Source organism: Carcharodon carcharias, chromosome 3 (genome assembly GCF_017639515.1).
Source record: "Carcharodon carcharias isolate sCarCar2 chromosome 3, sCarCar2.pri, whole genome shotgun sequence".
Classification (NCBI taxonomy): domain Eukaryota; kingdom Metazoa; phylum Chordata; class Chondrichthyes; order Lamniformes; family Lamnidae; genus Carcharodon; species Carcharodon carcharias.
Window position 1 is genome coordinate 122,691,462 of NC_054469.1, and position 20,542 is coordinate 122,712,003.

Below are 20,542 nucleotides of genomic sequence, written 5' to 3' on the forward strand. Positions count from 1 at the left end.
GAGCATTAAGCTGAGTGTGGCATCAAGGAGCTCAAGAAAAACTAATGTAAATGGGAAACCCTAACCCTAACTCTCCGCTGGTTGGAGTCATACGTAGCACAAAGGAAGGTGGTTGCGCTTGTTGGAGATCAATCACCTCAGCCCCAGGACATCACTGCAGGTGTCCTACATGTTTGTGTCCTAAGCCCAACCATATTCAGCTGCTTCATCAATGACCTTCCCTCCATCATAACTTCAGAAGTGGGAATGTTTGCTGATGATTGCGCAATGTTCAGATACAGTTGCAACTCCTCAAAGAAGCAGTCTGTCCGCAAGCAGCAAGACCTAGGCAACAGTTAGACTTGGGCTGATAAGCGACAAGTATCATTTGTGCTGCACAAATGCCAGGCAATGACCATCTCCAACAGGAGAGAATTGAAAGATCTCCCCTTGACATTCAATGACATTACCATTGTGGAATCCATCATTATCAACATCCTGGGGCCCACCATTGATCAGAAATTGAACCGGACCAGCCATATAATATGGTGGCTACAAAATCAGGTTAGAGACTGGGAATTCAGCAGCAGTAATTCATCTTCTGACACAAAGCCTGTCCACCATTTAGAAGACACAAGTCACGATTGTGATGGAATACCCTTCAGTTGCAGGGATGAATGTGGCTCCAACAATACTCAAGAAACTTGATACAATCCAGAACAAAGCAGCCTGCTTGCTTGCAATCCTGCACCCCATCCACCACCTGAAACATTTACTCCCTCCACCAGCAGTGCACAGTGGCAGCATATGTTGTACCATATATAAGATGCATTGCAGCAATTAACCAAGGATCCTTGAACAGTACTTTCCAAACCTGTGACCTCTAGCACCTAGAAGGACAAGGGCAGCAGGTGCATAGGAACACAGCCAGCTGCAAGTTCCTCTCCAATCCACATACCATCCTGATCTGGAATGATATTGCTATTCCTTCGCTGTCACTGGGCCAAAATCCTGGCACTCCCTTTGTACCTGCACTAGTTGGACTGCAGCAGTTCAAGAAGGTGGCTCACCAATGCCTTCTCACGGGCAATTAGTGATGGGCAATAATGATGACCTTGCCAGTGACATTCACATCCCATGAAAAAAATGAAAACAATTTTTTTAAACAAGTGCAGAAGCAGGGCAGGGGTTGAGGGGAAGTGGGGGAAGAACAAATAGGAAGGGCTACGATAGTGTGAAAGGCAGAAAAGATTAAATGAAAGAAAAACTTTGAATTATATACGTACTGAATTTTGCATTCTGAGGCTGGGCTTGCACCTGACCCGAATGCCATAAAATTGCTTGAAAAGATGTCAGGCATGCGTCCCAATGTCATCGTCCACATGTGCAATATTGAGGTTGACAGGCGCATGGGGGAGGCAGAGCAGCACCCACCGACAATTAAAGGGCCATTAAGGTCATTAAAAGTCCTATTGACTGTGATTTTACGTTGCCCATGCGATTTTCAGCTTGTCGCACGGGCAAAACGGATTGTCAGAATTCACATTTTAATCATTTCCTCATCCACGGGCAGGATAAAAGGCTCCCGGAGGAGCAGAACTTTCTCTGTCATTGCCAGTTCTTTGCTGCGAGAGTACAGAGTTGTCCCAGGAATTTTTTGCATCTCATTTGATTGTCAAGCCTGCCTTTCAGCATCTCACCTTTTCTGGAAGGTTCCCCTGAGTATTGCAGCACAGTGCTCCTTCATTTTCAAGGCACTGATCCATTGCATTCCATCTAATGAGGGTAGTGTTTTACACTGGTGAAGAGGAAGAGAGAGGCAGGAGGGAGAGGAGACCAGGTGGTTGTGGGCAGCAGCCCAGGAGCAGACTTTTAAGAGGGCTCAGCTGGTGCAGATCCAGCAGGGAAGCCAAGGCAGGAGGGCCCACCGAAGACACCACTACCCAGCGTCTAGAGTGTTCAGGCAGCGCTCCAACCACCTCTGAGGCCAGTGCCACAGGAAGCTCTGCCCCTCTGGGGACACAGTGACAGCAATATGTTACATGATAGGTCTGGAAATTGCCTCCAACTCATGCGTGGACATCCCATGCTGGTGGCTTGGAAGGTCACGGTGGCCCTCAAACTCTATGCCTCTGGTTCTTTTCAGGGCTCAGTAGGGAATCTATGCGGCATTTCTCAATCAGCTACACACAGTTGTGTTAAGCTTGTGAATGACGCTATCCTTAGACACATCCACACGTTCATCGATAGACGAGGCGAGCCAGGTGGAGAGAGCATGAGGCTTCGATGTGATTGCTGGATTCCTCCGCACCCAGGGGGTAATAGATGGCACCTGTGGCCATCAAGGCACCAGCTGGTGAGCCTGGAGTTTCCATAAACAGAAAGGGGTTCCACTCAATGAATGTTCAGATCGTCTGTGACCGCAGGACACCGATTTTCCAAGTTTGTGCCGATTATCCTGGGAGCTCACATGATGCTTACGTCTTGTGGCACTCACAGGTACCAAGGCTGTTTGTGGTTCCTGCACGAGTGGATGGATGGCTCCTGGATGACAATGGCTATTCCTTGAAGAAGTGGCTGATGACATCACTCCACCACCCAAGAACTGAGGCAGAGGAGAGATACAACAGGAGTCAGGCCTCCAAAAGAGCGGTGGTGGAGAGGGCCATCCGGCTGCAGAAAATGCGTTTCAGATGCCTGGACCAGTGAGGTGGTTATTGCGATATCTTCCAGAGCATATCTCCCTCATTGTCATCGCATGCTGCACCCTGCACAACTTGGCTCTGGCAAGGAGACCTACTGGAGGCTGAAGAAAGTGAGGCCGATCCACAGGCCACAGAGGATGACTCGTGATGGCTCAGAGGGAGAGCCTGGTGAGGCACAGGGTGAGGACCTCGAGGCAGAAGACAGAAACCCTCATGGTGGCAGCAATCCTTCAGCTAGCCATCCAAGGAATCGAAGCCTTGTCAAGCCAATGGCACTGTCTTCCTTTACTAGCAATTAATAAATGAGAACACAACCCAGTATGCCAGCATCACACAACGTCATACTTTTACAAGACTGTTCTGCATCTGGCATCTATTCATACCTTCCAACCAACTTAGCTCAGTTAAGTCAAATAAATGTTTACGTTACTTCACATGAACAAACAAAGAACAAACAAAGTGTCCATCTTTAACATTAGTCAAAATAATTAGAGCAAAAAATGTCACCCGTAACACGCCCCTGCTGTGCTCAAGGTGCATGCAACTTACCCTGTGAGTGCTGCGCCTTGGTGCACCTCCCTCGCTGACAATGGTGTTGAAGGCAGCCTGACTCTGCTGTCCTGGAGGCCCTGATGATCTTGGCAGCTGTCCTCTGGCCACCAGAGCCTGAGTATGCTCCACTTGAGAGGGTGCATCCAGCCCAATAGCTGGCCGCTCCTCAGTCATTGTGGCATCATCAGATGCAGCAGATACTGGCAGAGGGGTGGAGGAGCTGATGCCCTTTCAGGTGCCCTGAGAGAAGCCTACGAGACAACAGGCCGCCAGCATGAGGTATGTTTGCATTTCCCTGCTCATCATTGACAGATGGTGACCTAGCAGGGAGACGAGGAGTTTCAACCATCTCTCATACTGGCAGTGATCTCCTGAGGTCATTGTCTATGTGAGGGCCTGCAGGTCCGAGCGCATCACCAGGGGCAGGATTTTCCTGCTGGCGAGCGGGGAGCGGAACTCCCGACATCACCGCACCCCATTTAAATTTTCAGGTAGGCGGGGGCTCAGCAAAATCAGCTGTTCATCTACCAACCTGTCAATGGCCAATTGAGGCCATTGACAGTCATTAAAATAATTAATGGACCTGTCCGTCCAACCTTAAGGTTGGCGGTCAGGCCAGGAGCCCTGGCGGGCATTAGAAAAAGCATGAAACCTCATCCATGGGCAGGATGAAGTTTCATGTAGGTTTTTAAAAATTTAATTAAAGGTTTTTAAAAAGTTATGGACATGTCCCAACTCATGTGACAGTGTTTCATGAGGGGACATGTCACAGAATTTTTTTTCTATTTGTAATAATTTGTACAATAGAGCCGATCTCCCTGAGGCAGCACTTAGCCTCAGGGAGATGAGTGCGCTCTATCGTGCGTATGCATGAAAGAGCGCACTCTCGGGTTTAGGGATTCCACCCCCTCCCCCTGCACAGGGAACACATAGCACTTCCTGGCGGATGTCACGTGGCTTTAATTGGCCACCCCATGTAAAATGGTGGCACGCACCCAGTTGGGGGCACTGATCGGAGGCATGCCTCCACGTGCCCGCACTTCAACTTCCCCCCAAAAGGGGGGAAAATCCTACCCCACGAGTCTGATCCTGAAGCTGCCTCTCCATGAGAATCGCCACTCTCTCAATGGAGGATGCTGTGAGCAGGTGTTAAGGTCAGCACAGAACTCATGTTCTGCCTGGACTCCTCCATGACAGAGACCATGGCACGTAGACCCTCATGGATATCTGCCAGTTCTCCCAGCACATCCCACTGGACATCCAGCATCTGCCGCCTAATGGACGACTCCAGGGGCGTGTCACCTGGCCCAAACACAGGCTGGTCCTGACCACCAGCTGTGCTCCCACTGTTGGCTCCCTGGGACCTCTTTGCCTTTGCCAGCTCCTCATGCGAGTGTGATGTGCTCTCACCACTGTGCATTATCTGTGGAGCTGAATGCCTAATACTCACTGATATATGAGTATCTGCGCTGATGCCTGGTTCAGAGAGATGGTGTGATGCTGGTGCAGGTTGATGTCTTCCTTGGAGATCAATGAAGGGTGCTCAGGGTTGCCGGCAGCTCCTGCGGATGGCGCATCTGCGGGAGGAAGGCAAAAGATCAGCGCATTCAATCATCATGCTAGGCAGGCTGAGGAGACAGTGGAGACCTGCTGCATGGTACCATCTGCATTGGAGCTTCAGTGGGCTCTCTGGCTACAACAGTTCAGTTTCTGATGAGAGGAGCCCATTATGTTTCCAATACCCACCGCACCCACATCTGTCACCTGCACTCTTACCTTCATCCAACACCCCCACCTCACTGTGACCCGAGGAGCGAGCTGGCCCGTGGCATTCCAGCTTCAGTGCATTGCTCTTATGCTTCATGAGGATGCACAGATTTGGCACTCCTCCACCCATTCTGCGGTGCCTGGCGGCGTTATGACTCCTCTTCTCCTGACAGGGCAAAATAGCCTTATTATTGCTCTGTCTCCCTGAAAGTTGTTCCCTGGTTTGTCCCCGCCCACCCTCCCACCCAGGCATTAGGCGGGCCATGTCATTGTGGCACATCTCACCCTACAATGCACTGAGGCCAGTTGTGCTGACATCCCAGCCTTAGTAGGGCAGGCTTAAGTGCCAGCTGAACCCCTGAACATTCCAAACAACGGGCATCCGACTAAAGTTCTCCACACTGTTCCATGCCATTTCTGCACTTACCCTTGCTGACTGCACCAGATCATTGAACCTTTGGTGGCACTGAAGCCATGTGCGGTTCACCATGTCATGCCACTGACCTGTGTGGCGACCTCTATCCAGGCCTTCTTGGTTAAATGGGGTGGCCTTCTCTTGCTGTCCCTGGGAATTAGGATATGCTACCTGGCACTGACCTCCTCGACCAGCACACCCAGGCACTCATCTGAGAAATAGGGTGCAGAGTGCCCATCCTACTTGCCCTCCCACCTTCCATGACCATCAGGTGCTGAGGCCATGACTCACACCAGGACACTTCTTGAATAGCTTCCAATCAGCTCCCTCAGCCTCCCCCACAACTCGTGGGAGCCAGAGAGCTGCCTCTTCCATTTTTTGAACACCCTGCTGGGTCCCCATTAGACCCTGCAACTAACTCGTTCCCGCCCCCGCACATGGGAAACACATCCGACTGTTGTGTTTCATGCTGGGCAGGCCTTAATTGGCTACGCACCGTAAGATCGTGTTCACAGGGCAAACTCGGCTGGGAGCGGGTTTTATATCCACTTCGGGCTGCGCTGACTTCGGGCACACCCTGAGGGTAAAATTCAAGCCTATGTTTTATGTACAGGAGGGGATTTAATGTCAACCAGCCCTGATTTCTCCTCTCACTACCCTTCTGTAAACTGAAAGGTGCTTTTGATTTTTGATCTTCCCCTTTTGTAAGTGGTGGTGTATTTTCCCCAATCCTTCAGTTTAGTCTAATCCAATCCTTTATCGATAACCTCAGAGCAAACTTGAGATATGGTAAAATGAGAGGGTTCGTTTATTTCACATGCGCACAAAACGCAGAAAAGTGTTTGCAATGTTCCCTTGCTTTTTGCATTCATGCAATAATGAGGGAGGTGATGGCATTGTGGCATTGTCACTGGACTATTATTCCAGAGACCCAGGGTAATGCTCTTGGCATCCTAGTTCAAATCCCACTATAGCAGAAGGTGAAATTTGAATTCAATAAAAAAATTAAAGTCTGGAATTTGCAGTCTGATGATGACCATGAAATCACCATTGCTGATAGTTGTAAAAACCCATCTGGTTCACTAATAGGTCCCTTTTAGGGAAGGAAGTCTGCTGTCCTTACCTGGTCTGGCCTATATGTGACTTCAGATCCCCAACAATGTGGTTGACTCTTAAATGCCCACTGAGCAAGGGCAATTAGAGATGGGTAATAAATGCTGGCCTAGCCAGTGATGCCCACATCCCATGAACGAATGACAAGAAATAAAGAGAGGGATAAGGGAAAGAGATAGGTACAGGGCAAAGACCACAGACAAAAATAAGAATTATTGTTTCAGGAGTTTCCAGAATCAAAAGCCCAATTTTGTATTCCTTTAGCGAGGTTAGCCATCTGAAGCTGTTGTGAGATGATTCACTTCTCCAGTCGTGCCCTGATGGGAGAAGCCCATAGATTTGAATCAGTCTTGCAGTAAGCACTGGTACAGAAGTTCAGGCGTTCCAGTAGAATCACAGAATAACAAAATTGTTACAGTGTAGGAGGAGGACATTCAGCCCATCGTGTCTGCACCGGCTCTCTGAGCATTTTAACTTAGTACCAATCTCCTGCTTTTTCCCCAAATCTCTGCACATTGTTTCTGTTTAAATAATCATCCAATGCCCTCTTGAATGCCTCAGTCGAAACTACCTCCAGGCAGTGCATTCCAAACCCTACCTACTTGTTGTGTGAAAATGTTTTTACTCACCTCGCATTTGGTTCTTTTGCAAAATACTTTAAAACTGTGCCCTCTGTGTCCCCTGTAATGGGGGCATCATCTGTATATACTAACACTTGGGGAAATCCTTGCAAAAGACTCTCCATTGTTCTTTGGCAGATAGCGCATGCAGACGACCATTGTGTGTGTTAATAGTCACGTATTCTCTCTATGTGCTATCCAGTTCTAACTGTTGGTAGGCATGGCTCATATCCAATTTTACATAGGACTTGCCTCCAGCCAGCTTTTCATATGTCATCTATCCTTGGAATGAGGCAATTGTTTAGTTTTGCTGCCTTATTTACGGTCAATTTATAATCCCCACAAATGCGTACAGTGTGGTCAGGCTTAACTATTGGAACTAGGTGCAGCCCATTCCAAGAATTGGACAGGTTGGATGATGCCCAGCTTTTCTAACCGGCACAGTTCTGCATCCACATTCTCCTTCATGACTTAAGGCCTTAAAAAAATGTGGTGTCGCCTGAGGATCCACATATATCTTGGCCTTCACGCTTTTTAACTTCCCTCATTTATCCTGAAATACCATGTCCTATTTCCTTAGCAGTTCAGGGACTCCTCCTGTTTTCAGGTGAAATATCTCAGACCAGTCAACTTTGATCTTCTGTAGCCAGTTTCAGACTAAAAGACTGGGCCCTTCTCCTTTCACTATTATCATAGGCAGATGGACTGTCCGTTGCTTCTAAGACACTGGTACTATGGCATCACCCTTTATCCGAATACATTCTCCAGTGTATGTTCCTAATTTAGCAGTTGTCTGCTCCAGGTTTGTTGCTGTCTAACTTCATTAACGTATTTGAAAGTGTGCTGTCCCACCACTGTAGTTGAGGCACCATAAGACCATAAATGTAGGAGTAGATGTAGGCCATTTGGCCCATCGAGTCTACTCCGCCATTCAATGAGATCATGGATGATCTGATAATCCTCAACTCCACTCTCCTGCCTTTTCCCCATAACACTTGATTCCCTTACTGATAAAAAATCTATCTCAGCTTTGAATATACTTAACAATCCAGTTTCTACAGCTCTCTGCGGAAAGAATTCCACAGATTCACTACCCTCTGAGAGAAAAAATTCCTCCTCAGCTCTGTTTTAAATATGTGACCCCTTACTCTGAGATTATGCCCTCTGGTCCTAGACTCTTCCACAAGGGGAAGCAACCTCTTAGCATCTACCCTGTCAAGCCCCCTAAGAATTTTATATGTTTCAATAAGGTCGTCTCTCACTCTTCTAAACTCCAATGAGTATAGGCCCAACTTACTCAACCTCTCGTTATGAGAAAATCCTGCCATACCCGGGATCAATCTTGTGAACCTTCTCTAGATTGCCTCCGATGACAGTCTATCTTTCCTTAGACAAGGGAACCAAAATTGTTCACAGTATTCTAGGTGTGGTCTAACTCTTGCCTTGTATAGTTTTAGCAAGACTTCCTATTTTTATGCTCCATTCCCTTTGAAATAAAGGCCAACATTCCATGTGCCTTCCCTATTACCTGTTGAACTTATAGGTTAGCTTTTTGCGATTCATGCACAAGGACTCCCAAATCCCTCTGTGCTTCAGCCTTCTGCAGTCTTTCTCCATTTAAATAATATTTAGCTCCTCTATTATTCCTGCTAAAGTGCACAACCTCACATTTTCCCACATTATATTCCATCTGCAACATTTTTGCCCACTCGCTTAAGCTGTCTATATCCCTCTGAAGACTCCTTGTGTCATCATCAACACTTGCCTTCCCACCTATTTTTGGATCATCCACAAATTTGGCGATAGTACATTCACTTTCCTCATCTAAGTCATTAATATATATTGTAAATAATTGGGGCCTCACTGATCAGTGTGGTACTCCACACTGTTCTTTACACTTTATTCTAATTAGTTTTTATACACACCAGAATCGACCTTATACTTAACAAGCTATTTATAAGAAAAAGAGAAAAAAAAGACTAAAGACCTAAACACAAACTAAAGACCTTTGTTTTACTTTGACTAGAAATACTCACCAATCCTATTCACCAATCAGCTGCTCTCCACGTTCTCTTCCCTCTTGCGCTCTTTAATAGCGGCTCACTCTTCTCGCACTCTCTCATTGTTAACGGTCTCTCTCTTTTCACTGTCTTACTGTTAACGGCTATGCAGCTCTCACTCTCTCACTGTTAAAGGCCTCGCTGCTTCTCTCACACTCTCTCACTGTAAATGTCCCCGCTGCTTTTCTCAAGTGCTCTGGCTGTAAATGGCCCCATTGCTTTTCACAAGCTCTCTCTCTTAAGCAGTTGTCAGAATACTGCAATTTAAGGGACACATTAAATTATTTGCTGCTGAGTTAGTGGACCTCATGAAAATGCACTTCAGGCTGAAGCCATCAGTAATAATGTAGCGTTTTAAATTTAATTCCAGTGTTAGGGCCCCAGGAGGGTCCATCACAACCTATCTAGCAAACCTAAAGCAGTTGACAGAACACTGCGAATACAGGCACACATTAAATGATTTATTGCGGGGCCGATTAGTTTGTGGAGTTCAGGTCAAAGTCATACAGCACCATTTACTCACTGAGGTCCGTGTCCACCTTTATTTGTCCACCTTTATTATTAGTGGCATCTCTTTAACTTGGATTATGACAGCGATAAGTTTGGTTTTTACAGCAGTTACGTTATACAGGGGATAAATGTCAGTATCGACAGCTTCAGGTTTTGCTGTATTTTTCAATTCATTCATACTGATTTGTTGCATTACTGGCTGTTTTGACTTTGCCCTGCATTGCTTTACTATGTGGCCTTTCTTATGGCAGTAATGGCATTCTGCCTCCTTGAATTTACAGTTGTCCGGTCTGCGGTCACTTCCACATCTATGACAACTTAATCTTGGAGTCGCTGTTGAAGTGTTTCTACTCGGTCTTTTCATATTTCTAACAGCGGACATTACATTTCGCTTCTATGCTTTGGGTCTTAATGCCATGCCTGGCAGTAGGTTCCCACCCCACATGAAGAATGGTATCATATCGTATATATTGTGAAACCTGCGAGTCTCTTGCAGCACTTTCCATGGCGAGGGAGATTTATGGGGCACGCTTAAAATCGATGTCAACCTTGGTGAGTAAACGGTGCTGTATGACATCGGCCTGAATTCCACAAACTAATCGGTCCCCAGCATAGCATTTAATGTGTGCTCGAATTCACAGCGTTCTGTCAACTGCTGTAGGTTTGCTAGATAGGTTGCGATCGACTCTCCCGGGGCCCTAAATCTGGAATTAAATTTAAAACGCTGCATTATTACTGATGGCTTCAGCCTGAAGTGCATTTTCATGAGGTCCATTAACTCATTATAGAACTTAGAATTGGGTGTGCTCGGGGCTATCAGGTTGTGAATGAAATTGTATGTCTTACAGCCACATACTAACAAAAGGATGGCTTTCTGCTTTTCCTCCACGGTTATTTCATTCACTATGAAATAAAATCCGAGGAGCTGTACATACTGGCTTCAGTCTTCCATTGTCGCATCATAAGGATCAATTCTGCTGAAAACTGGTATGACTGGTGAGTAGTCTTTTTTTCCTTAAGAGTCGATGCAATCACGATAACAGGGAGAGGTGCAGTGTTGGAACTACTTCACCTCTGTCGCCAAACGCAATGACTCAATGGAATGGACAGGTTTCAACAAGAAACAGATAAACTTTATTACAGAGCTTTTCAGGTGCTACACGCTCGATCAGGACTCTCATCAGGAAGCCCCATAACCCTGGATTGCCTGGGCTTCAGGCTTATTGGTAGGAGCCTGCCAGAACATCACCTGATAGACAGCAGGAGAGTCTATACCTTCAGTTACTACAAATCTACTGGTAAAAGAGGTCAATGAGGGAACCTGATTAGGATTGCTACAAATAATGTTCAACATTTCCCATAAAAAGGCAACAATAGATAGAATCCATACAGATTTCCATTGCAACACCTTTCATTTGGAGGAATTGAATGGAGTCAAAGCAAAAGTTACTCAACATATGAGCGAATTCAGCTAGACAAAGAAGGGTGGTGGTGGATGAGAACTGGTTGGGCTTTTGTTCAAGGAAGGTGTGGTGAGCTCTCAGACCATCTTGGTGGAGGTCGGTGATGTAGAGAGATTGGATGTCCATGTTGAAAAGAAGACAGTGAAATGGCAAAGGGCATCATAAAAGTCACAAATGTAGGAAGAGACTGGATCAGGGGAGGGAAATAGAGACAAAATAAGAAATCAATATCATGGGACAAAAACAGGCTAAAATGATGCATTCGCCAGGCCAACCCTGTTTGTGAATCTTTAAGGATGTAGAAATAGGCTCTGTATTGTTTAGGGCTATGAAGCTGGGTACATGAAGAAAAGATCTCCAGAAGTGATGAGGCCAGTAATTATCTTGATAATAATGTCCTGATGTTTGCTGGTGAATTCCTGCCCCAGGCAGAGGTAGGAGAAAGTGTTAGAGTTGACATTCAGCCTCTACAACATGGAGACTGGTGCACCGGATATCAACAGCGCCACCCTTGCGAGCAAATTTAATAACAATGTTAAGGTTGGACCTAATACGCTGTGGATGAATGAAGTGCTTCAAGTTTAGGGGAGGTAGGTTAGAGTGATGAGGGGAGCAGAGAAGACTCTTATAAAACTGGCAAAACTCATTGAGGGAGGGCATAAAGGGGTAAAGTTGAAACATTTGCTGAGGACTGATCATTCAGGATCAAAGAGGGGATAGTAAAAACAGAGCAAAGGATGAGATTGGAAGAGGGGATGGGATCAGAGGAAAGGGAAGGGGAAGAAGGATCCAGAGGAGCACTGATAGCCAACATTTTGACGTTTTTCCCCAGGCACTCGGAAATTGCTTCTCTTTTGTTGAAGCACATCTGTTGTATTTTTCATAAACGAACCTTTTGGATAACAGAAAGTATCTGGTCTGTGAATCATTACACTGAGGTCAGTTTTCAGATTGAATCAAGGTCATGTGCAACTATTTGGTTGTTTTAATCAAGAAAAGATGTAAGAGCACAAAAGTCATGTTAGCAGTCACTCCTCTGCTTTCTGCTGACCTTCCAAGGAAGATTGTCTCTAAGGAAAGCATTCTGTTTCCTGCAATTTATAACTCGGATCTGTTAAAGCGTTCAAGAGTACAGTATTGTAATATACCTTGATTTACAAAATGAATGATATAAAGCTTAAGTGTCATAAAGCTTAACAAAAAGTTTTATTTCACTGCTTTGAATTCACAATGGTTTTCATTGCAGTTTACAGATGAAGGGTTTAAAAAAAGAGCTCAATTGTTAAAATGGTACATGTTTAATTTTCTTTCTCTAACTCTTACTTTTATCAGAAAATTCCAAGTCAAACTAAATACTAAGACTCCTTAGGATTTAAACCAATTAAAATCTCAGAAATTAAATTTTCCCTTTTATAACATTTTATAAATGATAACATAATTTATATGTTATACCAATGCCATATTATTTCCTAAATAATGCAGGTGTTTCTATTTAAAAATAATGTGTTTTTGTGGTTGGAAAATGATCATTACAAATTTTTAATATGGTAAGGTACAATGTTAGAAAAACTATTGCCATGACAAAATATCAATTCTTGGTGTTTAGAAACATCTTTTTAAAAACAAAATAAAATCCATTCTTGAGTGGAAACATTTATATTTCCCTTCTTGCTGGGATGTCAATTATTCTTGATGGAAAAAGCAGAAAGATGGCTAAGGTTATACTTCTCATGTTAAACAGAGTATAAAAACAAAGAAGTATAAGTGGCACCATATGGATTATTAATCTTTAATTACTTTTAAAATAAAATTATCTTGAAGCACACCGATTATTACAGTTAAAATATATCAAATTGAAAAGTTCAAAAATTTACAGCTTCCTGGGACTATGTTAACTTCAAAGTCCTGGACTAATGACAGGAATTTTCAACAAAAGTTATTTTTCTTGATTACTGTTTGTGAACCCCTGCATGATTGTAGATGTACTTTGTTGTCAGATGAGTGCATTACCAGACACAGCTTAGACATGTTTCAATGTTTGAACAACCTGCCAAGAATCACTTCCCCAGTTCGTACACTCATTGAGGTGGGGCATAAGGAGTTAAAGTTGAGGCATTTGCAGAGGACTGATCACTCAGGGTCAGAGAGGAGATAGTAAAAACACTGCAAAGGTGGGATTCAAAGAAGGAATGGGATCAGCAGGAAGTGAAGGGGAAGAAGGATCCAGAGGAGCATTGATATCCAACATTTCAACATTTTTCCCCAGGCACTCGGAAAATACTTTACTTTCGGTGAAGCACATCTGTTGTATTTTTTATAAATGAAACTTTTGGATGACAAAAAGTAGTTGGTTGATCAAAAACGGTCACTTGGGATGAAGCAAAAGTGGCCAATGCTCACTTAGCAATAAAAGAAAGAACTTGCATTTATAATCAACTTTCACATCATCAGGACCACCCAGCATGCTTTGCAGTCAATTGAATACTTTGGAAATTTAGTCCCTGTTGTTTTGTAGGTAAACATGACAGCCAATCTGCATATCAGCAATAATAATTCGTCTAAACCAGCTGAGTTTCAGAAACTTACTATCCTTTTTAATCTACATAGGGCTAAATATTTTGACCCTTTCCCCCCATTCCCTCCCTGCAAAATGACTTGTATTTGACACTCTCATAATACAATAAATATTACAATTAATACAATTATCTTCTGTATGGGAATATCATGGAGGAAGTGGTGTTGTCGTGGTAATATCACTGGACCTGTGCTCCAGATACTCAGGGTAATGCTCTGGAGGCACAGGTTCAAATTCTGCCATGACAAATGGTGAATTTTGAATTCAATAAAAATAACCTGGAATTAAAAGTCAGACGATGTCCATGAAACAAACCATTGTCGATTGTCATAAGAAAAAAACATCTGGTTCACTAACACTAGGGAAGAAAATTTGCCATCCTTTCCTGGTCTGGCCTACATGTAATTCCAGACCTGCAACAATGTGGTTGACCTTTAAATGCCCTCTGAAATGGCCCAGCAAGACACTCAGTTCTCAAGGTATCCCCCATCACTGAGGATGGGATGTTTGCGGAGCCTCCTCCACTGTTTAGTTGTTTAATTGTCCAGCACCATTCACAATGGATGTGGCGGGATTGTTGGTTGTGGAATCACTTAGCTCTGTCTATCACTTGCTGTTTTCACTACTTGGCATGCAAATAGTCCTGAGCTGTAGCTTCACCAGGTTGACACCTCATTTTTAGGTATGCCTGTTACTGCTCCTGACGCGCCCTCCTGCACTCTTCATTGAACCAGGATTGATCTTTGGCTTGATAGTAATGGTAGAGTGGGGGATATGCAGGGCCATGAGGTTACAGATTGTGATCAGACACAATTCTACTGCTGCTGATGGCTCACAGTGCTTTTTGAATGCCTAGTTTTGAGTTGCTAGATCTGTTCAAAATTTATTCCATTTAGCACAGTGGTAATGTCATATAACATGATGGAGGGTATCCTCAATGTGAAGATGGGACTTTGTCTCCACAAGAACTGTGTGGTGGTCACTCCTACCAACACTGTCGCAGACAGATGCTTCTGTGACAGGTAGATTTGTGAGGATTAAGTCCAGTGGGTTTTGTCCCTCTTGTTGGCTCCCTCACCACTTGTCACAGACACAGTCTATGTTTCTCATGACTCAGCTAGCTCGGTCAGCAGTGGTGCTACCAAGCCACTCTTGGCAATGGATATTGACGTCCCCACCCAGAGTACATTCTGTGCCCTTGCCACACTCAGTGCTTCTTCCAATTTGTTCAACATGGAGGAGCACTGATTCATCAGCTGATGAGGGATGGTAGGTGGTAATCAGCAGGTGGTTTCCTTGTCCATGTTTGACCTGATGCCATGAGTCTTCATGGAATCTGGAGTTAATATTGAGGACTCTAAGGGCAACTTCCTCCTGACTGTATACCACTGTGCCGCCACCTCTGCTGGGGCAAGACATACCCAGGGATGGTGATGTCTGGGACATTTTTTGCAAGGTATGATTTGCTGAGTGTTGCTTGACTAGTTTGTGGGACAGCTCTCCTAATTCTGGCACAAGCTGCCAGATGTTAGGAAACAGGATTGTTTAGGGTCCGTAGGGCTAGCTGTGCCATTGTCTTTTCTAATGCCTAGGTTGATGCCAGGTGGTCCACCCAGTTTCATTTGTTATTGACCTTTCTGTAGCTGTTCAGGACAACTGAGTGGCTTGCTAGATCATCTCAGAGGGCATTTAAGAGTGGGTCTAGAGATGTATTTATCTCAGGCCAGATTTCTTTCCCTAAAGGATGTTAGTGAACTGATGGGTTTTTATGACAATCAACAATGGTGTCATGGTCATCATTATTGATACTAACTTTTAATTCCAGATTTATTAATTAAATTTAAACTCCACCTGCTGCAATTGTGGGATTTGAACCTGTGTCCCCAGAGCGTTCACCTGGGCTTTTGGATGACTAGTCCAGTGCCATTATCACTAGGCCACTGTAGTGGTAAATTCAGTAGCTCCTCCATAGATCCAAGCCAAAAGCCAATGTTTAAAGCTGGGGCTGGGTGGAAGGAGACAACTCAGTGTGGAATGTGGGGGGGCAGGGGCAGGTGTACAGAAAACGGAAGTGCTGGAAGTTGGCAGGCAAGTTTCTGTGAAGCCACAAAAATTATTGGGAAAAAATGTTTGGTTAATAAGTAATGTGGGGCAGAATTTCCCCATCCCACCCGCAGAGGGTTTCGAGGCAGGTGGGAGCAAAGAATCCAGCGGTAGGCAAAAAATCAGAAACCCACCATTGTAAAAATAGGTCGCAATTCTCCTGACAGTGTTTTCATAATTGTTATCTTACCAACTAGTGACGCAAACACAATTTGTATTTGTTAGCATGTTATGAATGCTCATTTAAACGGCTGCGGCCGAAATCTTGCCACACCTTCTAATCTTCTGTCACACAAGCAGGAAATTACACTGGCAACAAACTCATTTGAAACGGGGTGGCATGCACACGTCGGACTTCAGTTCTCTGGCTGCTTCAAGGTGAGTGGAACATACCTGGCTCTGTGCCGGTCTTGATGCGACGTATGCCACTTTCCTGGGGTTATACGCTTGGACTGGTCCTTCTCTTTCCTTTCACAGCACCATTGTGCTGTGGTGTTCATGCAGGCCTTCACTTTCAGAATCTAACACTTCAACTGGGGTGGGCTGTGAGATGAGCGGTCGGGCTGACAAACACAAGGGGATCAATGGGGAGGGAAGGCTGTGTAATGGCTGTCGGGAGAAAGGTGAATACGAGGAGGGCAATGGGGAGGGAAGGCTGTGCAATGGGAGTCGGGGGAAGGGTGAACAAGAGGGGGTCAGCAGGGAGGAAAGGCTGTGCAATGGCAGTCGGGGGAAGGGCGAACACAATAGCGGCCTTTCTGGGGTCGCCCTCTAACCTCTTGTTGCCACCGGAGTGAGCAGGAGTCTGCTTAGAAAGAAAGGAGGAAAACCTCCTTGTGATGAAAGCTACTTAAAGCCAATGGCTCCATTAGCACTGTTAAGCGGCTCCTCAGAACTCAGTGACTACACATCTATAGTGATTATAGTTTTGTTTAGTGTGAATGTACCTTTAAAAATAATGCTTGTTTGGAAAGATCACATGATCTGTAGTAACCTATCGGAGAGTTGCGTGGGCTACCTCAGCAGACAGTGCAGAGACAGAGTTGGAGTTAAAAGCACACGTGTAGTTGCTGCTGAGTATATTGCAAATAAACTTAATGTTTCTACTTAAAAAGGTCTGCTGATCAACTCTGTTACTAATAGTACAACTTGGCCACCCAACAACAAATTGGCGATGAGGATAAAACAGGATTGAATAGAAGAAATCAAATTAAAAAGAATTCGGCACTCTACCTCACCCAGTGATTGTAAGCAACAAGCTCTGTTAGGATTGAAGAAGTTAGCCTCTCTCAAATTGCCACAATTTTGGAGAATTAATCCTTTTGAACCAGCCACAAATGATTGGTCTCAATACATAGAATGACTCACATTCTTTATTCAAGCAAATGAGATTACAGGGGAAGAGAAGAAGTGAGGCTTCCTCTTGAGTACTTGTCAGAGAAAAACCTACGGTTTGATTTGAAGTTTGATGGCACCCAGTGCCCCAGATTCGAAGAATTTTGATGAATTGGTGGACCTCGTGAAGGGTCATTTTCAACCCAAGACCTCAGTCTTGATGCAGAGGTTCAGGTTTAATTTGCGAAACAAAGCCCCAGGTGAGACAATTGCATGCTACATGACAAATTTGAAGCAGCTAACGGAACATTGTGAGTTCAGTATGACTCTGAATGGCATGCTCAGAGATCCCTTTGTGTGTGGTGTGAAAGAGGACACTATTCAGAAAAAATTATTGTCCGAAGTGAATCTAGGTTTCACAAAGGCGCTAGAGATAGCTCTGGCCATGGAAAGCTCAGTAAGAGATTTAAAAGCAATACAAGGTACACACAATGGCACCATGTTCCACATCGGGCAGGAAACTTGCGCTGAAAGTGGTGGTAAAAAGCGAGACTCTGCTGAGAAACGGGAAACAGCCTCCACTAGCTGAAGAATAAAGAAAATTAACTTAGCAACAAAATCGAAAAATAATTTTGATTGAGGTGGAAACAATCAGTCTAGTGATTGGCAGTTTAAAAAAAGTGAATGCTATTATTGTCACAGAAATGGGCATAATGATGAGGCAGTGCAAAGAAAGATTCAAGCAGGCTTGTAAACAAAAGAAGCCCAATGAAATGTATAATGTAGGAGAGCCTGAAGTAACCATTCTGACATTTACTCACTTAACCTGAAAGTTGGAAAGACAGAACCAATATTTGTCACAGTGAAAGTAAATGGCAAACCTGTTAAAATGGAAGTTGACACGGGAGCTTCCACTACCGTAATTGGGGATATTTGAACAATCGTGAACATTAATTAAGTTTAGAACAAACAGCTGCCAAGCTAAAAACATATACAGGTGACGACATTCAAGTAAACAGCACAAGCAGAGTAACTGTCCATATGGAAGCCAATCGGCAAAGCTACCAGTGTTTGTATTGAGAGGCAGAGGACCAAGCCTTCTCGGGTGAAATTGGCTAAGGGCAATCACCCTTGATTAGCCACTGAGAATCCAAAAGGAAGCCGGAAAACTCCCTGTTTTGGAAAAGTAGTGTGTAAGGACTCAACAACTTGAAGAAATGCAGGCTGTCTTAAGCCAAGAAGGACAGCAGGAGGAACTCGAAGAGACCCTGCTTGATGACAGAGTTCGAGATGAGGTGAGCAACCTTTGAAGGGAAAAAGAAAACCTGTTGAAAGACTTTCACACACAACAAGATTCCCTTAAGTCAAATTTTGTACTTCTGGAAAAGTATGAAGAGAAACAGAAAGAATTCAGCACCTCTCTGAACAAACTGAAGACTTATTTGGCAGAGAAGACACAACAATGTTCAATTTTCCAGGAGGCAGCAAACAAATACAAAAGGAGACTGAAGAGCTGAAGAATCAGCTAAATAAAGCCAAAAAGGCTTTGGAAGGAAAAGTTGTGGAATTTTCCAAGAAGCAAACCGATAATGAAATTTTGGGAGACTCAGATCTCAGGCAAGTTGAGATTGTGTCTGAGAGAAGTCTGGCTAACAGTGAAGTCAAGAAGAAGACCGAGATTAAAGTCTGCACTAGAGAGAAGAAGGCACATGGAAAGAAAATACAGAAATACTAAAAGGGCCTTAATTTTGGCAGCATACAGATACACATTCGTACATAGGCCTGGCAATCAAATCGCAAACGCCATGGTCATTTGCCTTTAACAGAAAATTATCAGGATGTTCCAGTTCTATAGGAACTTGTTTTACTGTTAAATTTCTTAGATTCCTCGCCGGTATGTGCTTGACAGGTTAGAGACTGGACAAGTCAGGACCCAGTCCTATCTTAATATGAGAACAAGTGGTACATAGTTGGTCACAGGAGACCGTACGTCTTATTGCGGGGAGCATGAGTGATAGTTCCTTCAAAGGGAAGGGAGCCACTTTTAATTGAACTACACAATGCCGATCCAGGAATTTCCTGAATGAAGACTATAGCCTGCAGCTATCTATGGTGGCCAGGGATGGGTGGCGAAATAGAGAGATTAGTAAAGCACTGTGTGCAGTGTCAGCAACTACAAAAGTTGCCAGTGACAGCTCCATTACACCCATGGGAGTGGCCGGGTCGACCCTGGGTGTGGTTACACATTGACTACGCTGAACCTTTCCTGGGAACAATGATTCTGCTCATTGTCGATGGCCATTCAAAATGGTTGGACATATATGAGGTGAAGTCACCAACGTCAAGCGCTACAATTGAGAAATGTCAGAGTTTTGCCATTCAAGGACTACCAAAAGTAGCTGTTTCTGATAATGGCACAGCATTTACGAGTGCTGAGTTTCAATGGTTTATCAGCCTCAGTGGTATCACTCATGTGAAAACTGAGCCATACCACCCTTCCTCAAATGGATGGGCTGAAAGGGCGGTTCAAATGTTCAAAGTAGGCATGAAAAAGCTAACGTGATTCCTGGGCAACCAAGCTTGTATGCTTTCTTTTTCATTACAGGACTACCTCTCATACAACAACAGGTGTCACACCTGCAGAGTTATTGTTGAAACGCCGTCTCAGGATGAGATTGAGCTTAATAATGCCAAATTTAGAGGGGAAAACGGAAAAGAGTCAGGAAGCCAAAAAACTAGACATGACTGGCATAGTTGTGAGAAGAAATTTACTGTGGGAGAGCCTGTAAATGTGAAAAACTTCAGGGAAGGATCAAAGTGGTTACCAGGTGAAATAAGTACAGTGACTGGGCCTCTATCTTACCACGTGGAGGTGGAAGGCCGGATCATCCATAAACATGTGGACCATTTAAGCAAGAGAGAGGTAAATCATCTAGATATGGTTCCACCAGTGACCATGACTGGGTCTGCATTCCCTGTTGAAGATATTCAATCCAGGACTGACATGTCTGAGTTTCCTGTAAGAGTTGAGGATACAGAACTGCAAGTGCCCACCGAAGCACCTGATGTTCAGGCAACTCCAGAAAAGGAGGCTCCTGACGAAGAATCTGAAGTTGTGGAGCTACGACATTCCACACATACCGGGGAACCACCTGAAAGACAACTTGTAAATTCCTCACCCAGTGTAAATATTATATTGCCTTGAAAAATATGTACTTTTAAATATAATATGTATAGCTGAGTTAAAAATGGAGGAATGCAGTAATTATGGTTTTATTTAGTGTGTTATGTACCCTTAAGAGTAATGTGTATTAGGAAAGATCACATGATCTGTAGTAACCAATA